Source organism: Lepidochelys olivacea (assembly GCF_965140295.1).
Source record: "Lepidochelys olivacea isolate rLepOli2 genome assembly, chromosome: 13".
In the NCBI taxonomy this organism is placed as follows: Eukaryota; Metazoa; Chordata; order Testudines; family Cheloniidae; genus Lepidochelys; species Lepidochelys olivacea.
This window is the reverse complement of record NC_140423.1, coordinates 8,705,274-8,720,090: the sequence shown is the minus strand read 5'-3', so window position 1 is coordinate 8,720,090 and position 14,817 is coordinate 8,705,274.

Sequence of the window (14,817 nt, the reverse complement as noted above, 5' to 3'; positions counted from 1 at the left end):
TCTACCTTCTCCACTCAGGCCAGCTATCATTAAGCAACACCATGCTAATGACTCCACTAGCTAATACCTTCCTTCATATCATTTAAGGCACAGTCCTAGCACCAGCTTCCCTTCTTCCACAGCTAACCTATACAGAACATATTGTACCTATTTCAAAAGCATTGCTTCACTAGCTGTCCTTACCCCCTTCACTGTAAGTAGTTAAACTAATGATAGTCCTGCAGCAGTGTATATATTAAAACCAAGCTTTTTCAATTAAAAAAAAAAAAAAGCTGAAGAGGGCTGCAGGAGAATTAGAGACCTACCCAAAACATGAGCTAGTGCCTCTATTCCTTATTAATTGTACATGGGGACACATTTGGGGGATTATCTAGACTGGTGCCACCTGCCTAGTAACTTTATGTGCCTTAACGCCATGTTCCTATGGATCTAAGTCCTGACTGCAGCAGCCAGTCCACAAGCATTAAGGTCTGACCCTGACTTCCAGCAGCCTAGTTATTCCTTGCTGAGTGACCAACAGCCCTTCTGGTCCCAAGTCTCCTCAATCCTTAACTACCAGGCACTCAGACTTTTCCTCTCTGGCTCATCACCCTCAAAGCTGTGAAAACAGCACCCGGTTACCAGTTCACTTTGGTGGACACACTCCATGCAGTCTACACCAGAACTCTGCTTGGGGTAAAAATAAACTAAGTTTATTTAATAGAAAAATCACAGATTCAAAAATGAAATAGTAAGGAAAAGCAAACGCATGCAACTTGCACCAAAAATAAACTGTAATGGCCCATCATTTGTTTTCTCCTGTGTAGTTCCATGCATTGTTACTTGTCCAGATTTGCATAAACACTTGGGATGAGAAGAGCACCTCCCTGCTGCAAGATGTATTTGAAATTGTAATACAAGTCATGAACATAGTATTCTATACACAAATTCATAGCTATATTCATACATATCTCATTAGACTATCAAGTTCAGAACATTACAAGGTTTCAGAAAAAAACTAATGGCATATTTATATACACGCTACCATTCTAAAGAACCAGTTGAGGTTCAGACCTGCTGTTCTCCCTTGGGTTGTCTAGACCCTGATTGTCAAACCTGTGTGAAGTACAAGTTTTCAACGTTAAAGAAAGGTAATGAGTTCGTAAGTGAGAGAAGTAAGGACCATATGTTCTGAAAGTCTAAATTCTTGCTGATCATGGGAGTTTCTGATAACTTATACCAACTTCAGTCTCTGAGATGACCAGGATGTCTACCTTGGCAGTTGATGTTACTTAGGTCTAACTATAGCCTGAAAAAAACACTGAGGATCTAAAGCCTAATTTGACATGTATTATCCTAGTATAAAAGCTTGAGGTGTTGAAGTATCCACCTGAGAAAATAAAACTTATGCTATTAGAAGTCTTGCAAAACCCCTCCTGTCAGGGTGGTCCCAAGTCATATGTACCATAATGACCGTTGCTTACGTCTATTGGAATAAAGGGTGCCCAATGCCTCCTAAGGGGATGTGTTCTGTTGAGTCAATTAATTAGGTCAGCCAATAGTTTTTAATGTCTTGACCCATATCTCAGTAACTGTACGGAGCAGTTGCATAGTGAGAAATGAATCTGTATAAATGGTTTGGAATTTCACGCTTGCTGACTGCAGTGCCTGACTTGTTCACTTTTCCTAACACAGGGTCCAGCAATTTGTCACGATCTGAAAATCAAGCAGTCTTCTAGCTCTTACATGATGCAAGTAAGAGATTCTGCTATGAGACCTTAGTTAAAAATTCTCTCCCAAAACTGTAGGGCTCAGCTATGCTGGCTTTCTAGAAAGAGCCTTTCTCCCTACCCTCCTTCCACAAACCATACCGTGCAACCTTGCTTGTTGCTACTCTTTGCCATGTGCTACAAGTAGCTGACTCAACTAGTTGCAGTTGAGTCTGGCTTTTTCTGTTGCAGGCCCCTTTGGTTGCTGTGTGGGACTTTCAGTCCTTCACTAGACAGGCATTGCATCTCACATGCCAGGGTCAAGGCAGAGATCAGGAGAAGAGGGCATACTGGTTTAGGGGACCAAGTGTCCCAGTTTCCTTTCTAGCTTTTTCTTGCCTTGATGGTCCTTAATTTCACATGCAAGGAACCTACTTGAAGATCAGGCCTGTTTCTCTAGCAGTGACCCTAAAACAGACAGTAGGATTTCCTACTCACTTGTAGGGTCTCCTTTAGGCAGATTAGGGGTATTCCTCTCATTCCTACCCTACATCTGTGGTCTGTTGGATAGTAGGGCAGTGGGGACTCAGGGGGCTTGGGTTTTATTCTCAGTTCTACCACGGGTCTGATGTGTGACCTTGCACAAGTCACTTGCCCGCTCGCTGCTTCTGTTTCTCCCCCCTGTTGTCTGGCTTGTCTGTTTAGACTGTTAGCTCTTCAGGAGAGAGACTCTCTTACAGGTAGTTACAGTGTCCAGCAATAAGGCTGTGATCTCAAATGGGGCCTTTAGGACTAAGGTAACACAAATAGTAATCTTGGTCCGTCAAAGTAGATATGGCTGTCTTGAGATGGGGGGAGAAGGCACATGATGTTGCAGGCATATCTTTTTTTTTCCCCTGACAGTACTAGTTATTGCCATCCCTCAGCCCTGGGGTTTGGAAAGTATTTGCCAGAGGAAGGCACCTTTCCTGATTCTAGAGCAGAGTTAGTAAGGAAATTACATTCCCCTTCCCCCACCTTACCCCCCAGGAAAAACCTTGACTTCTTTTATTGGCTTTTTTTGTTGTTGTTTTTGGATGCTTGTCACAAAACAAATTTAACCTGAAAAAACTGAATTTGTTTTCGTCATCAATTTGCACAAATGTCTGTTGTCAAAAAGCCATTTTGCATTGAGGAAATATTTCAACAGACATTTTTCAACCAGCTGCAACCATGCCAGTCTTTGCCAGAAAGCTTGTTGTTCCCCTCAGGAGAGCTGTGTTCTCCATCCTGGATTTGTCCAATTAGGATTCCCAAGAATAGGAGATTCTCAAACTTCTTCCTGGTGGAGCTTAGAGAACACTTGGTGCTCAGTTGGAGTATTTAGTGTAAATGAATTGGGTAGCATCCCTTTAAATACTTGTGAGGCCCACTAAAGGGCTCTTAGGAGGCTGGTTTATTGTACTTTAGAGAAATAATACTCATACTACAGAATCTAAACTTTCCTTTAGACAAATAATGGAGGCCTGAAATTAACCTTAAAAATATGAACAGTCAGCAGATGGAGTGATGTTTGCGTGAGTCCGCAGACAGCCTGAAATAATAGCACTGAGAAAGGTATGAGCTATCCCTATTAATTTCAAGGCATTGTTGATCCTGAGGTCTAAGCACGACGATTTAAATATCAACTATTTCACTGCTGATCAAAGCACATAACAAAAGAGCAGGACAGTCATATTACAAAAAGGTTTACTGAGCAGAGTCTTGTTTTGATCTCTCAAGTTGATGGAAAGAATGTTACTTACCTTTTAGTAACTGGAGTTTTCTGAGATGTGGTGTTTTTACACTTCTAGTGTGCATGCACCCCACATCATGGAGATCAGAATGCTTTAGCCAGCAGTATCTATTGGCCACAGCTGCTCCCTTGATTATCTTGAGCCTTTCCTCCCCCTGAGAGCATAAAGGAAGTGGAATGACCAACAGACCCTCAGTTCCTGCATTGCTATCAAGTATGAGCTGTTAGAGTTGGCAATAGCAGGGAAAGGAGGATGGGTCATGGAACACAGGGAAACAACACCTCTCAAAGTACTCTAATTACTAAAGGTAAGTGCTTGTTTACATATGTTCCACTTCTAGAGACACCCAAACAGCCTGTAATAAATAGATGGAGGAAGGAACTGCAAATGTAATTCAAGACGGCAACACATCCCTCCCAAATAGGTTGTCTGAAGGAGATGCTTGAACTAAAGAGTAATGGCCAGTGAAAGTATATACACTACTGCAAGTAGTGGCGGTGGTCATTCCTCCAAGAGGGCTGCCGAAGTGGCCTGTGCTCTGTTGGAATGTAACCAGACATGATCCGGGAGTTCTAAATTGACCACCTCGTAACACAGCTTTATGCAGTGTTATACCCAAGTGTATACCCAATTAGGCCGTCTCAACTCAGAGAATATCTAATGCTTGGAGTTCAGCAACAGAAATAAATAGCCTGGGGATTGCCTGAATAGTTTTGTTCTAGTCAAATGAAATGATGGCGCTCAGAGGACATCCTCAGTATGTAATGCAGTCTCACTGTTGGATGACAGAAGCTTTGGGGGGAAGAAACTGGCAAGTAAATGGATAGACTTTAAATGAAAAATCAGAGTACTTGCGGAAGACATTTTGGGTGTGGCTGGAATGTAACTTTATTTCTCTGAAAAATAGTATGTGGGGATCCTGCAATGAGAGTTTGCAGTTCAATCCTGCGTGCCAATGTAATTGCAACAGGGAATAATCGTGCTCTAGACAAATGGAGTAACAAGCATGAAGTTAATGGCTCAAATGGAGGTTCCATCAGGTTGGTAAGTACTATGTTACGATTTCAAGATGAAAGGGGTTGTTTTATCAGAGGAAACCTCTCAGATCTTTCACAAACGTTAGCTGAAGCGTGATCAAAAAAAAATGATGTGGTCTCGAATTGGTGGATAAGCAGCTGAGATAGCAGCCAAATGAACATGGAACAAGTTTAGTGACAAATCAAAGATTTTTAAAGATAGTCTGTACTTAAAGATACGAGGGATTGATGTCTCTTGTGGAGAAAAACTATGCTGGTAAGCTCAGGATGAAAAGATACTTAATTTTGCAGTATAACTTGTCCTTGTAGATTCTGCTCTGTTGATATACAAAGCATATTGATTCAGAACAATTCTTCTCTAAGTCTGTTAGCCAGACAGTTTTTGTGCCATGAGGGGTAGAAACATATCTGGATGGTGTCCTGTTGTTCTGAGTAATTAAGTCTGGTAGAAGAGGTAAGAGATATTGATGGTATCACTAAGAGGTTTCTGATTTCTCTGAACAGTAGTGCCTGGGTCTGGCTGGGGCTATTTGGATGATTGAGACCTTGTCCTGTCTGACTTCCTTTAACGCACATGGGATCAGAGGAAGTAGGCGGATAAGCATACAACAGGCCCTGAATCCAAAGGATTAAGAAGTCATCTCCTTGAGTACCTAGACTCTGTCCTCCCTTGGAACAAAATATTTTGTATTTCATCTTCTGTTCATTCGCAAACAGATCTATGCAGGGAGCACCCCACTAATTGAAAATGGACTTGAGGATTGGTTTCAGAGTAGCAGCCGTGTTAGTCTGTATCCGCAAAAAGAAAAGAAGGACTTGTGGCACATTAGAGACTAACTAATTTATTTGAGCATAAGCTTTTGTGAGCTACAGCTCACTTCATTGGATGCATTCAGTGGAAAATACAGTGGGGAGATTTATATACACAGAGAACATGATCCAATGGGTGTTACCATACACACTGTAAGGAGATTGATCAGGTGAGGTGAGCTATTACCAGCAGGAGGGTGGGGGGGAGGGAAGTGATAATCAAAGTGGGTCATTTCCCGCAGTTGACAAGAACATCTGAGGAACAGCTGTGGGGTGGGGGTGGGGAATAAACATGGGGAAATAGTTTTACTTTGTGTAATGACCCATCCGCTCCCAGTCTTTATTCAAGCCTAAGTTAATCGAGTTTGCAAATTAATTCCAATTCAGCAGTCTCTCCTTGGAGTCTGTTTGTTTTTGAAGTTTTTTTGTTGAAGAATTGCTACCTTTAGGTCCGTAATCGAGTGACCAAAGAGATTGAAGTGTTCTCCGACTGGTTTTTGTATGTTATAATTCTTGACGTCTGATTTGTGTCCATTTATTCTTTTACGTAGAGACTGTCCAGTTTGGCCAATGTACATGGCACAGGGACATTGCTGGCACATGATGGCATATATCACATTGGTAGATGTGTAGGTGAACGATTAGGCCCTATGATGGTGTCCCTGAATAGATATGTGGACACAGTTGGCAACAGGCTTTGTTGCAAGGATAGGTTCCTGGGTTAGTGGTTCTATTGTGTGGTGTGTGGTTGCTGGTGAGTATTTGCTTCAGGTTGGGAGGCTGTCTGTAAGCAAGGACTTGGCTGTCTCCCAAGATCTGTGAGAGTGATCATCCGATGAAGTGAGCTGTAGCTCACGAAAGCTTATGCTCAAATAAATTTGTTAGTCTCTAAGGTGCCACAAGTCCTCCTTTTTCTTTTTGACTTGAGGATTGAATCTTTTATGGATCATTTGTGATTCCTAGAAAAATGCATAATTAGATGGTCTGCCGGTGTGTTGTGTAGGTTATCAAGGTGAACTTCAATTAGTGTTGTGTTTTTTGTTGTATCAGATACCCAATTTCATAGAAGTTTGTCGAGATGGGCTCTCCAACCCAATAATGAAGCATCAATTACTACTGCACTGGTGGGAAGTGCTGGGGAGAACGGAACTCCCTTGTGGATCTGATGTGGGTCTTTCCACCAGATGAAGGAATTCAAAACTTCTTGAGTGATGTGTATTCCCATATTTATCTTGTGAATAGCAGGGTGATTGTAACCACCCCTGAAGACAGTAAAGATGCAGTCTGGCGAATGGTGTCACCAGAATACATGAAGTCATGACACCTAAAAGACAGAGACATGTTCTTGCTGTAGTATATGGATTGCTTAGCTGTTGATTTATCAACTCTTGTATGTTATCAAATCTGGTCTGTGGCAGGTATGCCTGAGCCATTGTGTAATCAGTTAGAGCCCCAATAAATTCTATCTTTTGTTTTGGAATTAAATGACATTTTCAAGTTCAGTCTCAGTCTGCAGAACAGATACTTAGGTACTGAACACCTCTTATCACTTGTTTGGGAGACTATCCTGTCACCAACCAATTGTCAGGAGATGGGTAAACCAATACATTTCTCTTTCTGACATGTGCTGTGACTACAGCCAGACATTTAGTGAAAGTTCTCAGGGCCATTGACCCCCTGAAAGGCAGCACTCTGTACTGGTAATATGTATTGCCCACTATAGAACAAAAATATTCCTTGTGTGTTTGATGGATGGAAATGTGTATTTGTAGACTGAGAGCTGCAAAGCGATCTAGGGACGGGTTAGGGAAGACAGGGTTATCGTTTGTAATTTAAATTCGCAAACAAAGATATTGAGAACAGATCTCTCAGGTCCAATATTGAACTGTAGCCTCCCAAGTTTGGGGGGCTAGAAAGTATCAATAGAACCCTTTCCCCTAATATTGAGGTGGAACCTCCTCTATAGCACCAAGAGCCAAGAGAGACTTAACTTCTTGTTGAAGGAGACTCTCTCATGAGAGAGGTCCCTGAAAAGGGATGGGAGGAAGGTGGGTTGGTGTGGGACTGTTTTGGAATTGAATAAAGTGGCATTTTTGGATTATTTCCAGTACCTATCTCTTGCTGGTGATACTGCTCTATATATCCTGGAAATAATGCAGACAGTTCCCGAACGGGGTAGGGAGAGGATAAAGATCCTCCAGCATTGATTGGTAGCTCTCGATATATACATCAAAACAACTTCTTAAAGCCAGCCTTAAGAGCATTCAAAGCAGATGTTGATGAAGGTTTCCTCTCATGTGTATGTTGTTTCTAAGCCCTGATCTACACTACCAGTTTAGGTCATATTTAGCAGCGTTAGGTTGATTTAACCCTGTACCCGTCCACACAACCAAGCCTGTTTGGTCGATTTGAAGGGCTCTTAAAATCAATTTCTGTACTCCTCCCTGGCGAGGGGAGAAGCGCTAAAATCGACCTCGCTGGGTCGAATTTGGGGTAGTGTGGACGCAATTCGTCGGTATTGGCCTCCTGGAGCTATCCCAGAGTGCTCCATTGTGACCACTCTGGACAGCACTCTCAACTGAGATGCACTGGCCAGGTAGACAGTAAAAGCCCCGGGAACTTTTGAATTTCATTTCCTGTTTGGCCAGCGTGGCGAGCTGATCAGCACAGATGACCATGGAGTCCCAGAATAGCAAAAGAGCTCCAGCATGGACCGAACGGGAGACACTGGATCTGATCACTGTATGGGGAGAAGAATCTGTGCATGCAGAACCCCGTTCCAAAAGATTAAATGCCAATATATATGCCAAAATCTCTAAGGGTATGATGGACAGAGGCTACAACAGGGACACACAGCAGTGCCACGTGAAAGTTAAGGAGCTGAGGCAAGCCTACCAAAAAACAAAGGATTCAAACAGTGGCTCTGGGTAGAGCCCCATACATGCCGCTTCTGTGATGAGCTGCATGCAATTCTAGGGGAAGCCCCTACCACTTCCCCACCACTGTCCGTGGACACCTGCAAGGGGGGGAGTCTCACGCTACAGGGATGACGATTTTGTGGAGGAGGAGGTGGTTGAGGATAGCGCACAGCAGGCAAGCGGAGAATCCCTTCTCTCCGGCAGCCAGGAACTGTTCATCACCCTGGAGCCAACACCCTCCCAAGGAGGGCTCCCGGACCATGAAGCCAGAGAAGGCACTTCTGGTGAGTGTACCTTTGTAAATATAATACAGGGTTTAAAAGCAGGTGTGTTTAATGATTCATTTGCCCTGAAGACTTGGGATGCATTCACGGCCAGTAAAGCTACTGGAAAAGTCTGTTAATGTGTCTGGGAATGGAGTGGAAATCCTCCAGGGACATCTCCATGAAGCTCTCCTGGAGGTACTCTGAAAGCCTTTGCAGAAGGTTTCTGGGAAAGTCAGCCTTATTCTGTCCTCAATGGTAGGACACTTTTACCACACCAAGCCAGTAGCAAGTAGTCTGGAATCATTGCAGAACAAAACATTGCAGTGAATGGGCCCGGGCTTTGGTGGCATTCAAGCAAGATCTGTTCTTTATCTCTTTGTGTTAGCCTCAGGAGAGTGATATCATTCATGGTCACCTGGTTCAAATATGGGAAATTTTGTTTACAGGGACATTCAGAGATGCCCATTCCTGCTGGGCTGTTTGCCTTTGGCTGAAAAGAAATCATCCCCGCTGTTAGCCACACAGTGCAGGGAGGCCCGTTCATGCTGAGCTGTTTGCATTTGGCTGACAGGGATCTTCCCTGATGCTAGCCACGCGGTGGTGGTGGTGTGGGGGGGTAAAGCGATCATCCCAGAGAGTTGGGGGGGGGGAAGGTTTGGGTTGTGCTGCACATTCACCCTAAAACCACAGCCCCTCCTTTTAAATGGTCAACCCAACGGGCTTTGTTTGGTATGAGAAAGGAGGGCACTGCTGTTTGAAACCATTCCCACGTGTTATGAAGGCTGAAGAAGCAAAACCCTTTGCCTTACCATGGCTGCCTGTGGCCGGCCGAGTGCGTGTGATGTCTCTCACCAAACCGGCAGGCACTCAATATAAGAGGCAAAATGTGACCTTGTAGCAAAAGCACATGTGCCATGTAATGTGAATCGCTTGATTCAGTGTGAAATAGTCTTCCCTTTGTTCTCTAAAATGTATCTTTTAAAATACTACTCTCCCTTTTTTACCTCTCGCAGCTGCAAATGTTTCTGCGCTCTCCCTATCATCTCCGTCCCAGAGGCTAGCGCAGATTAAAAGGTGAAAAAACCGCACTCGCAATGAAATTTTCTCAGACTTCATGCAGTCCTCCCACACTGACAGAGCTCAGCAGAATGTGTGGAGGCAAACAATGGCAGAGACCAGGAAGGCGTTAAATGAATGCGATGAGAGGAGGGAGGATGCAATGCTGAGTCTAATGGGGGAGCAAACTGACATGCTCAGGCATCTGGGGGAGCTGCAGGAAAGGCAGCAGGAGCACAGACCACCGCTGTAGCCCCTGTATAACTGCCTGCCCTCCTCCCCAAGTTCTATATCTCCTCACCCAGACGCCCAAGAATGCGGGGTGGGAGGTTACGGGCACCCAGCCACTCCACCTCAGAGGATTGCCCAAGCAACAGAAGGCTGGCATTCAATAAGTTTTGAACTGTAGTGTGGCCTTGTCCTTCCCTCCTCCCCTCCTCTACTACCCCACCTGGTGCTTCCCTCCTCACCCACCCCTCCCAGGCCACCTTGCGAGTTTTCCCCCTATTTGTGTGATGAATTAATAAAGAATGCATGATTTTGAAATAATAATGACTTTATTGCCTCTGAAAGCGGTGATCGAATGGGGAGGTCGGATGGCTTACAGGGAAGTAGAATCAACCAAGGGCGCAGCTTTTCATCAAGGAGAAACAGAACGAACAGAATTATCATACCGTAGCCTGGCCAGTCATGACACTGGTTTTCAAAGCTTCTCTGATGCGCAGGGCCCCCAGCTGTGCTCTTCTAATCGCCCTGGTGTCTGGCTGCGCGTAACTGGTCGCCAGGCGATTTGCCTCAACCTCCCAGCCCGCCATAAACATCTCCCCCTTACTCTCACAGATATTGTGGAGCACACAGCAAGCAGCAACAACAATGGGAATATTGGTTTCGCTGAGGTCTAACCGAGTCAGTAAACTGCGCCAGCGCGCTTTTAAATGTCCAGATACACATTCTACCACCATTCTGTACTTGCTCAGCCTATAGTTGAACAGCTCCTTACTACTGTCCTTGTGCCTGTGTATGGCTTCATGAGCCATGGCATTAAGGGGTAGGCTGGGTCCCCAAGGATACCTATAGGCATTTCAACAGTAATTTTCTGGTCTGGGAAGTAAGTTCCTTCCTGCAGCTGTTCAACCAGACCAGAGTTCCTGAAGATGCCAACGTCATGCACCTTTCCCAGCCATCCCATGTTGATGTCAGTGAAACAACCCTTGTGATCCACCAGTGCTTGCAGCACCATTGAAAAGTACCCTTTGCCGTTTATGTACTGGCTGCCAAGGTGGTCCGGTCCCAAGATAGGGATATGCGTTCCGTCTATCACCCCACTACAATTAGGGAACCCCATTGCAGCAAAGCCATCCAGTATATCCTACACATTTCCCAGGGTCACTACCCTTGATAGCAGCAGCTCAGTGATTGCGTTGGCTACTTGGATCACAGCAGCCCCACAGTAGATTTGCCCACTCCAAATTGATTCCCGACTGACCGGTAGCTGTCTGGCGTTGCAAGCTTCCAGATGGCTATTGCCACTCGCTTCTCAGCTGTGAGGGCTACTCTCATCTTGGTATTCTTGCGCTTCAGGGCAGGGAAAGCAAGTCACAAAGTTCCAAGAAAGTGCCCTTATGCAAGTGAAAGTTTTGCAGCCACTGGGAATCATCCCAGACCCGCAACACTATGCGGTCCCACCAGTCTCTGCTTGTTTCCCCGGGAATCAGAGTTCCACGGCATGAACCTGCCCCATTACCACCATGACGTCCAAATTGACAGAGCCCGTGCTTTGAGAGAAGTCTGTGTCCATGTCCTCATCACTATCATGATCACGCTGTCATTGCCTCCTCACCTGCTTTTGCAGGTTCTGCACATACTGCAGGATAATGCACGAGATGTTTGTAATGCTCAGAACAGCAGTGGTGAACTGAGCGGGCTCCATGGCACCAGGAGAGCAGAGTTGCAGTGTAAGCAGTGGAGGACGATGACAGTTAGCAGTCCTACTGCACCGTCTGCTGACAGCAGTATGGCGTCTGCACGGAAAAAAGGCACGAAACATTTGTCTGCTGTTGCTTTCACAGAGGGAAACGCGACTGACAACATGTACCCCAAACCACCCGTGACAATGTGTTTGCCCCATCAGGCATTGGGAGCTTAACCCAGAATTCCAGTGGGCAGCGGAGATTGCAGGAACTGTGGGATAGCTACCCACAGTGCAACGCTCTGAAAGTAGACGCTAGCCACGGTACTGTGGATGCACTCTGCTGACTTAATGCGCTTAGTGTGGACATACGCAATCGACTGTATAAAATCAATTTCTAAAAATCAACTTCTATAAGATCGCCCTAATTTCATAGTATAGACATACCCTTAGAGAAGTCCAGCCTTCTTGCTTCAGGATGATAAAAAGAAGTAGAGACAGGCTGTTTCAGTTGAGGTTGATACTGAGACTGCTGCTTCTTGTTTGGGGAAGTATAGATGCCTAATGCTAACGGGTTGCTTGGTAAAAAGGGTGCAAGCAAACAATGTTTTTTTTAATATAGCTAAATGGATATGTATCAATCTAGGAACAAAGGCTGCAGGCCATCCTTACATGATGGGAGACTATCCTGGGAAACAGCGACTCTGAAGGAGATTTGGTGGCTGTGGTGGATAATAAGCTGAACGTAAATTCCCAGTGTGATGCTGCAGTCAAAAGAGTTAACATGATCCTAGCATGCTAAAAAGGGGAATCTCGAGTTAGGAGTGGAGAGGTTAGTTTGCCTCTGTCTTTGGCACAGGTGTGATTACTGCTGGAATACTGTGTCTAGTTCTGGTGTCCATAATTCAAGAAGGATGTTAATAAATCGGAGAAGGACCAGGAAAGAGCCTGAGAATGATTAAAAGATTAGAAAACCTGCTTTATGGGGATAATTAGTAGTTCCCAAACTGTAGAACGTTGGATGGGGTTGCAGCGATTCTTAGTGTGTGGAGGATACCATTTTGCTCTGCAGTGTGACCTCAAATGTATGGTGAGTGCAAGATCACAATGCATGAAGGTCTCCATTTAGCTCTACAAAATGGCGTCCTCCATGCTGTTCGGGGCCCCGGGAGGATATAATTCATTCAAATGGGGTTGTGCTGGCAAAAAGTTTGGGAACCCTAAGATAGACTCAAGGAGCGCAATCTATTCAGCTAGCTTAACAAACAGGAAGGTTAAGGGATGACTTGATTACAGTCTGTAAGTGCTTATATGCAGAGCAACTATTTAATAATGGGCTCTTCAGTCTAGCAGAGGAAGGTCTAACACAATCCAATGGCTGGAAGTTGAAGCTAGACATCAGTTAATCAACCTTCACCCTCTAAGCTGAGGAAGCGAAGAGAGGTTAGCTGGAGCCTCTCACTGCTGATTGTCTTTCAGTGACACAGAGAGGTATTTTTTTCATAAAACGGTTTGTATTGAAATATAGAGCCCTTTCACTTGTGCAGGCAACAGCAATCACAGGTACCCTGCAAAGGATTTTTTTTTTTTTACTTTTCTTTTGAAGGAGACATTGGTGTGGGGAAGTGGGTTAAGAACCAAAGCGTTTTGCTTGTGTTTCTACCATAGCCAGATCAAGAATTTCAAGTTTGCTCTGTGCTAGTTTTCTGAACAACCTTGGGGAAACTCTTAAACCATTGTTGTGAGCTGTAAGGGGTAGTTTACAAAGAAACTTGCAGATTTTAACTATTAGCTTCCTGAAACAGATGATGATTTTGCTGTAAATCCAGTTTTGGACACCGTAGCATTAAGGGGCTAGTCAATTTAGCTAAGGTCAGTAACAAACCAGCCTTAGCTAATGTGAATTTAATCACTTTTTTTACTCCAAGCTGAATGTTCACAGTCTTGCACAAAAACAATGTAATGGGTTTCAAGTCACATTATTTTGGTGGAAGTTTGCAGACCAACCCTAACACTAATTGAATGAGTGGGGTGTTGAATCTTTAATGCAAGTTTCCTTTATCTGAAGTGTTAGTCACAGGGGTAGGATTCTCTACCTGCTCTGTTGCCTTTGTGTTATTAGACTTTGCACAGGGCGTGGAGATTGGCTCTGCAGCCCTGGTGGTGGGGATTCCCCCAGCAAGCAGAGATGGTTGGTGGTACCAGGGGGCAGTTGCAATATCTTGCACCAGGAATGTCCAGCTGGTGCGTAACTTCTTGAAGGCTGACTTGAAAATAAAAACCAATGAAGTTTTTTAAAGTACATTTTAGGCCTTCTTTGTGTCAAAGTAACAAGCCTCACTTCCCCCTCCCTTAGCAAATAGTGCTGTTAAAGGTGTCCTGCAGAGAACTTAAGTTTTCATTCCATACTCCTACAAGTTGACTACACAATGCGTTGCAGGATCTTAAGATAAGCTGCATTTTATGATCAATGTAAAAAGACAGTTCTCTAGTCCCTCCACCTCCATATTTGAGGCTGCTCTCACTTGTTTTCTTCTTTCTTCATCTAAACTGCTACTCCCTATTGCATTGTGGAGGGAGAGGAGTTTTATTTTCCAAATACAAATGCTATTGTTCCTAATTCAGAACTCATTTGTTCATTTGCCATTAAAACAATGATGACTTCTAGACTCAATTGTGTAGTGCATTGTTATGAAGTGTTTGAATTCTTCTGAAAACATGCTCTATTAAGACAGAACTGAAAGTAGACTGATAACTCGTCTTATTAGTGTGATGTTCCATCTTCCTATTCTTTCAAGAGTACAGGTGACAGGAGTATATCAATATAGCTGTTCTCCTCTCTGAAATAAAATACATCACATTATATCATTTTTAAGGACACAGCTTTCAGAAGGGCAGAAGATAAAGCTGAGCTGAGCCTGTACAAGAATGGAAAAAGTAGACTCTCAGAATGAAAAGCTGAACAGACTCTATGAATGCTGCTGGAACTACGGTGGGAATAGACAGGAGAGAGAGTAGTAAGAAACTACAGGAAAATCACAGCTCCCTTTCAGAAGGAGAGACTGGCGTTAAGTGACTGAGAATCAATCTCTGGAAAATGGGACAGTTTTATGCTTGTTGTTGCATCAGCTGCAAAAAACTTTTGCAGCTATTTAAATACAGAAAGTGGATTTATAGACTAATAGCAACCTAACAGGCAGTTCAAGGTAGTAGTTTGTTTACTCCAAGTCACATTCAGATAAATAGAATTTGCATTATTTCAAAATGAGTGTCCAGTGCACCCCCCTGAGCTAGCTCTAGCATGTTACACGCTTTCACAACATTGAAGTGTGATGGTACCTGCTCTGCTGATAGCCCA